Here is an 8,093-nt window from a genome sequence, read left to right on the forward strand (position 1 = left end):
CACCAAAAAAGCAACAATAAGCATTTTTACCGTGTACATCTCGCATTACGGTAAAGGGAACCACGATATACTAAAGCTGAGGCTTAGCAGTACAAAAGAATATGAAACGCACAGTGTATCGCTCAATAGTTTCAGGGTTAAAATGCAGGGAAACTCTCGTAATACTTATTTCACATCCTCAATCAACAATACTGAAAGAAAAATGTCCCATAAAATAAATTACACAGATAATGGTAATGTCGAAATCATGAACGCCATCAACTCAGAAAAAAATATAATCTATAAATTCTTTATTATCCACATTTAATTCTCTATGCGGGATAATGTTTACGCAGGAAAACCTGTGAGTGCTATAGGAAGATGGATCGTGAACATGATACTATAGCCTGTCAGTGCAAGCAGATTATTGCTCTTTAGCAAATATTCCAGCAAGACATATATCCTGGCAATTTAACATCGAGGAGGACAGTTACCGGATAGATAAGCAATATAGACAGAGGTAGAACATAGAAAATTTGCCAAATAGAGCCCCTCCTAGCACAAGACCAAGACAGACAAATTATTGCATGTGCCAAAGAACAATCCCCAACTACCTGTGTTGCTATCAAGAAACAAATTAATCTGCCGGTATTCAGTTTGTGAAACCAATGCAATTACTGGGGGGAAATTGGTCAGTTTATTCACACGATGAAAATTCATTCATTCATTGCCAGACGCCATGTATCCCAGACGGGGTGGCCAAGGGCTTAGAGTTAATTGTTTTACAGGGAGGGGCACTAATCCTCCACCAACCCCACTTGACACGTAGGGATGCCAACAGCATCTGGTGTTCCCAGGCGGTCACCCATCCAAGTACTAACCAGACCTAACGTTGCTTAACTTCGCTGATCGGACAGGAAGCGGTGTACTCAACGTGGTATGGCCGTTGGCATGAAAATCCAACATGTAATAATATACGTAGAGCAGTTTCATGAAAGAACTGAACAAGGAGAGGATGATAGCCAAAAGCATGAGTGCGACAATGAAGAGAATTTCAGAGGAAAAGGATTGTATAAAAAGGGGGGGGAAAGGGATCGTGACAAAGACCAAGATATCTGCTCACTCTCATAACATGACACTGACTAACGTAAGGAATTATCGTACCAGCTCTTCAAAAATATCATTTTTTCGTTGGAATTATCGTACCCTATTAAATTAGTTTTTATATTTAATAATCTGATGTATTTTATAATTGCCGCCGATACCTTGGTGTAATTACTGAAAACTTACCCATTACAATTATCTTCATCGTAATTCTGTAAGGTACTGATGTTTACTTTGGTGTATTTTTATTATTTTATTATGTATGAGAATTAGGGCATACCATGAAAATTTCATAATAATAATATAATCATATCCTTCATTACAAAAAGTTACAAAAAGTACCCTTTGTGCCACTCCAGAAAAATCAATGACTAGCAGCAGAATGCAGTCCATAGAACTTTAATAGATAACTCTTAGAAATGTGCTTCCTCTTGCAGATGATAACTCAGCAAGACCATAAAAGAGCTCTGTTCAGTGATCTCCATTACATTAGCCCTTAAGAACACTCATCTGTCAAATTGTAGAACAGCTGTGCATGATTAGCTATGCGTGCCACAAAATCTACTGCTATGGTAGCTTTCAACCCAAAATTATCGTACAAACCGTACGATAATAGAAAATGGTACGTACATCGCACTAGAGGCAATATTATCGTACATATACGATAATTATCGTACGTGTGGCAACACTGCTTCCGGGCGGTGTTGCCAAAGGAAAATCACAGAAATTCAATAGATTGGTCTCAAAAGTAGTAAAAATCCACCAGACTCAGGGAACTTAACCCCTCCATGGCCGCAGGCATCGAATGAAATTCAGCGGATAAATAGCAGCAGGTGTCGTTTGAGCTCGGCCTATAAAAAATGGTGAAAAGTTTGGGGAAGTGAACGAACATTATGAACGTCTTCAGACTGACCTACACTACACTCCCATACACCCCATCAAGCAGTTCAGAGCCTGCTGCTGTGATGAGTGGATTTCGATTTTTTCGCTCGTGGCCATGCCTAAACAAGCACAACTACACCCATTATCACGACCCAGACAGAAAATATCATCTATGTCCTCTCTTGCGAAACACACACAACCACCCTGTTTACGATTATAAATAAATACAGGCATAAACAAAAAAACATGATAAGAGAAAAATACATTTTTGTCTTGGTATCTTTACCTATTTGCTCAGATTTTTTGTACTGGTTTGGATCATTCGATGCAGTGCGACTTGTAGAAAACTGTGAAAACTTTTGGTTAGTGAACGAATATTGGGACATGAGACTGACCTTCACTGCACGAAGTTCACGCTCTCAGTCTCACACCTCATTTGTCAGTTAACCCCCTGCTGGCGTGATGAGTGGATAAACAACTTTTTTGTTCGTGGCCTTGCCTAAGCACACTTACCCATTAGCTCAACCCAGACAGAAAATATAATCTTTCTCCTCCCTTTCGAAACACACACAACCACCCTATTTATGATTATAAGTAAAGATTCTTTGCCTTTTACAAACATAACAGGAAACTCTTCCGAGTTCACATGATGCTTTTGTGGGTGGAAAGTTCTCCCTTCCCATCCTGCTAATCTCAGCTCGTGCGAGGTGCGAATGGCAGGTCGTCTCGCAATTCAACCCTCACTGTCCAGCCTGCACATTCAAGGGATGACTTTTATCTCATTTAGATCTGAAAACAGAAAGTCGCCTTTTAGCGGTGGCTCAATCAGTAGAGAGATGGCTTGCAGTCCTACTGGACCCGGGTTAAAATCCCCGCTGGGGGCAGGGAACAGTTTAAGGATTTGAGTTTCACAAATATCAGACTTTTCTGATCTACCAGAAGACCCGCCGACATGTAAAAATACCCCCACTAATACCAATACACTAGTCCTGTATGAGACAGCCTTAGAATGTATTCAATATGGACGGTGGGTGTTAGCGCCGAATTGGTGACATGTAGAGGAGTATGGCAAGTAGGAGGACTAGGCTACTGGGCCTTGGAAGCAGGCTGTGAAGCCTATGCCTAGAGTCGGACACAAGAAAAAAAAAAGTATAAAAATAAGTCGATAGTACCATAAACACAATAAACACCGAGAAATGCAAAATACATTCATAATATATATTTTTAAACTTTCAAACTTCGCATATTATGTACTGAAAAACTTCAGAATATGCATATCTAGTGATTTCACACCTATTAAACACCGTTGACAATGTTTTTTGGTAAAAAAAAAAAAAAATGCGATTTGCATCACTGCAATACCGCACGCCGCAGGATGAGTCTAGGAAGCTGAAATTTGCACTGCCGGGTGCATTGGAACGTTCTTTTCAATATAGCAAGGAAAAGAAATCAGTTTTCGAAACTTCAAAAAATGGCCCAGGCGTCGACCATGACCCCAAGTAAAATTCCGGACCTACGGCTATAGAGGGGTTAAGGAAAACAATGCTAGACAGGACTCTAAAAGAATGCCAGATGCGTAGAAAATATTAAAATTTTACCAGCTAGATTGCTTGTAAAACCTTTAAATTTAGCGGGAATATTGTTACATTGGTAACACTGCTGGTATGAAGCGTGACGATGAGTGGAAACGTGCCAGATGTCGCTTTTTAATTATTGTTATTGGATAAAAAAGAAATAAACACTAATATTTTTGCAAGATTAGTTTTGTTACACCATAAATACTGTTTGCAGGGAAGGCAAAGATTGTTTCCGTCTCCTGAATCTAATTCAAGTGAACGTTGCCAGACCCAGGGACTTTGTCCGAAACTTAAAGAAAGCGAGCCATCACTTATTTGGGCAATCCTACTCGTAACAATATATATATAGATAGATAGATAGATAGATAGATATATCTATATATATATATATGTTGCTGTCCGTTCTCCCCTTTGGGGCTAAGATGCGAATGAATGTGTTTGAATGATGAGTAAATGGAGAGTGAGTCGTCCTGTCTCGGCTACCTCCTTTCCTTGGGGGAAGCAGCCTAGGTATATAAATATATATATATATATATATATATATATATATATATATATATATATTTTACGGTGTACAATTAACCTTTTATCAATATATACTGTATATACCCTCTAACAATATATATATATATATATATATATATATATATATATATATATATATATATATATATATATATATATATATATATATATATATATATATATATATATATATATATATATATATATATATATATATATATATATATATATTGTTACGAGTATATTTTACGATGTACAATTAGCCTTTTATCAATCACCAAAAGGGTAGGGTAAAGCTCAGAAGAAAACTAACTTTACACTGTAACGTACACACAAAACAAAACAGGATTCGTTTACAAAAAGGGTTCCTTATGGGTTCACATTACAGATATAAAAATGAGTTATTTCTCGTACCCAGCCAAATTACAATAAGTGGAAGCAACGTCCTCACAGACTGAGGAACTTGAACTCGGTGGTGATGTAATCCACACCCAGACGTGAACCAAAAAGGGGAAATAATGCTCAGTCGTTGTGTTTTGTAACCAAAGTGAACAAGTCTCTGCAGAAGTAAGTGGTGATGCACTGTGTGTAGTAGGAAATGCGTCCCGAATGTCTAGTGAATAACTGTGTAAAACTGTGTCTCGCTAGCTCCTCACACTTAAATAGTAGTTTACTTCGCCTCCTTAAACTAACAAGCCAATGGTACGTCTTAAGTAGAATCTACAGTCAATTATACACAAAAGAGGCTTCTGCTACCTATTGCAAGCTAACACATCCAAACTTTAGCCAATTAGGAGTTTTCAAAAAGGTGGAGCTGCTCAGTCACTGATGAAAACTCTCATTCGCTCCTCCCACAGTAGTATGTGGGAAATGACAATGTTATTTTGCCCGAAAACAGAAAATACACAAAAATGGTTTAATGATCTTTCTTGCAGCTGTGAATATAGTTGAAATAGTAAGGTCTTAGTTTCTCCAAACTCGGGTTTCACTGGCGTTCACAAAAATGATTTAGTGTTCACGGGCACTGGTCTTATCTCCCTTATTTATCATCACAGCTTCCACTTTCATCCAGTTCCACTCCGCTTCATCTCCTAGTCCACCAGGTAGCCACATCAGTGTGTAGAGAGAGAGAGAGAGAGAGAGAGATTACGGTAGTCCAAAAACTAAAATTTGCTAAAATTTTGTCTCCAAGGTTCCCATTTGGTCTGAATGTGAGAAAAAGTATTCCAAGCAAAATTTGAAGTCAATAGGAATTCATTTAGTGTCCTCGAATTTCAGTTGAAGTTTGACCCTGTGGGTCCCTTGGGTACAGCCCACGCATCCTCTTTTCCCAGTCTTACTCTTAAATGTTACTGTAATTTGTTACCATTAATAATGTTAATCATCCATAGTAATGTTAATAATTTTCTTTTGTTTTTTCACTGGTGAAGTACGACTGATATGACTACTACACGACAGCACACGGCAACATGGCTGCTCGGGCTACCACTTTCAACCCTGCAGGATTGGTAATTGCCCTGCAAACGTGATGTGCTGTTGCATTTATGTGCACAAGAAAGGACTTTCCTCAAAAGCCGAAGAAAAAGACTGGAAAAGATGTGTGCAAGGAATTCATTGATATCTAAAAGAAAGTACGGTAGGAATTGCAACTCAGTGGGCAGTTACAGTGCTGAAGAGATTTCTGGAATTAGTACAAACATATGAAAGCCTTATGAAAAGTAAAATGAAAAAGAACAAGCCGGGAAAAGACAAGAAAGAAAATTCATTAGTGGAATCCTCCAATACCCTCTTTGATGTTGCTGCACAGGGAGTGGAGGGAAAACTTTTACAGGAAGACAGGGAGTTCCTGAACGATCAACGGAACTCAAGGAAGATGGTGATTGGGAAACTTGATTTAAATGCCACAGCCAAGTATCACAGGATACAGGAATGACAGGTGAATGAAGAGCACAGAAAACGACGTGCATCAGAAGAAATGAAGCAGATGACATCACTGGTCATCCTCGAATCATTGTCAGCTCAAGTTCAACTTCAGACAGTGAGGACTACTACCTTCCGACGCATTATGTAAAGATTCTGGAAATGAGAAAAGGAGATGGAATGTGGCACTCCTAGTCCTTCAAAAAGGAGTAAACAGAATGAAGGAGGAAGCTGTCTTGCAGAAGCCTTGGACAGAACAAACACCTCTGATCGAAAAGAAGAGTTGATCCTGGCATGCATTGGTAATAAAATGTCTTGGAGCACAATGCGTAGGAAACAGCTGAAACAAAAAAAAAGAAGAAACCTAGCAGAAAATAAGAGGATATAAAAAAAAAGTTGGAATGCTACTGGCTGTACACTTCGATGGCAAACTGATGGCAGACTTGGATGGACCGGAGCATGGAAAGGTGCATCGGTTGGCGATTCTTGTGTCTGGAGTAGATGTGGAAAATCTCTTTGTCATCCCCATAATTTCAAGTGAATCAGGAGAATCAATTGCACAAGCAACAGTGAAGGTTCTTAAAAAATGGAAAGTAACTATAGTAGGACTCGCGCACGTTTGCGGCTGTGGTGTGGCCCGCACCTGTGTACAGTGTTGCCACGTTTTCTATACCGTTCTCTCTCTCTCTCTCTCTCTCTCTCTCTCTCTCTCTCTCTCTCTCTCTCCTGGCGGGAAATGTGAGCCACCCTGAGTACTTTTGATTCTTTTATAAGTTATTTATAATTGTGCTTTCATTTGTTAATTTGGTTTTGTTATATTAAGTAGTAGATGGAGTGTCAAAGTTACTGTCTGCTGAGAGGTTTGTTACGTTACTGATTCATACACCCCGACGTAGTGGGGTGTGGGTGTAGGTGTGGGTGGGAGTGTGGATGTGGGTTTGTTGGGGTGGTGGTCCAGGGGGGAGGGGACGTGGGTAGGGGGATTTGACCTGAGACACCCAGGAGGGATTAAGAAGGGAGGGAAGGGGGAAGGGGGGCTGGATTCACCTACCACGTGGTGGGAAATGTGAGCCACCCTGAGTACTTTTGATTCTTTTATAAGTTATTTATAATTGTGCTTTCATTTGTTAATTTGGTTTTGTTATATTTAGTGATGCCGACAATGCATTCAATGCATGCCCCTCTCCTGCCTCTCTCTCTCTCTCTCTCTCTCCCTCTCTCTGTAGGGAAGCTATCTGTCAAGGCCACCGACTGGGTGTGGAAGTGTTGCCGTTCGCGAGTGAATAGTTTTTTTTTTTTTACTTCGGTATTGGCATATGCCTACTATTTTGTCCTACATATTAGCTTATGATTATAAATGTGATTATTCCTCGCCCTTAAAATTATGGTAAAAGCCAGTAAATGTGAGCATTTTTCCCAAGCAACACCTGTACAAGCTATGGTTGGGTATACGAAGGGGTACGTACTTTATTTTAGGCCAGATTGGGTGTGTAAGTATTGCCACTCACAAGAATTACATGAATTATTTCTTTTACTTTGGATATTGGCATATTTCTTCTTTTTTCAGGCTCATTATCTTATATCCATAACTGTGATATTATTACCCACCCTAAAACTACGCTAAAAACCATTAAAAGTGACTACAATATCTTTTAGCAACACTGTACAATATGTATGCCATGTTTCTGTGTTACTGTATAAATATTTTATGCATAATAAGATTACTGTTGATTCATCCATCAAAATACACAAGTGTAAGTTTTATTCATCTGAATTTATCGAATTTGTGATGCCTTGTACATAAATAGCTTCCGTTTCACATCGCAAGTTGGGGAAACGTGGCACCATTGTACACAGGTGCGGGCCACACCTCAGCCGCAAACGGGCGGGAGTCCGACTATAAACATCTTGTGGATATAAATGTTTTGACACTACAAGTGCTAACACCGGTCATCGAAGTGGAGCTTGCATTATGCTGGAAGGAGTCTTAAGGAAGCATATCCTTAATCTCATTTGTCGCCATCATATTATGGAAATCATCCTCAGCGATGTGTTTTCTAACTTCCTTGGTCCAAGCACAGGTCCAGATATTCTTATGCTCAAACG

The 8,093-nt window shown here is 39.3% G+C and overlaps 1 non-coding gene across 1 annotated transcript; it reads right to left on the reverse strand.

Annotated features, from left to right (window-relative positions):
- Nucleotides 1–811: 811 nt before the first annotated feature.
- LOC145400568 (5S ribosomal RNA) lies at nucleotides 812–930 on the reverse strand. The gene has a single exon (XR_013897453.1). It is a non-coding gene; the product is annotated as a 5S ribosomal RNA (ribosomal RNA).
- Between the last annotated feature and the right edge of the window lie 7,163 nt (nucleotides 931–8,093).

The sequence above is a fragment of the Coenobita brevimanus genome, chromosome 52 (genome assembly GCF_032717465.1).
Source record: "Coenobita brevimanus isolate Jiangsu-jjx chromosome 52, ASM3271746v2, whole genome shotgun sequence".
Lineage (NCBI taxonomy): Eukaryota > Metazoa > Arthropoda > Malacostraca > Decapoda > Coenobitidae > Coenobita > Coenobita brevimanus.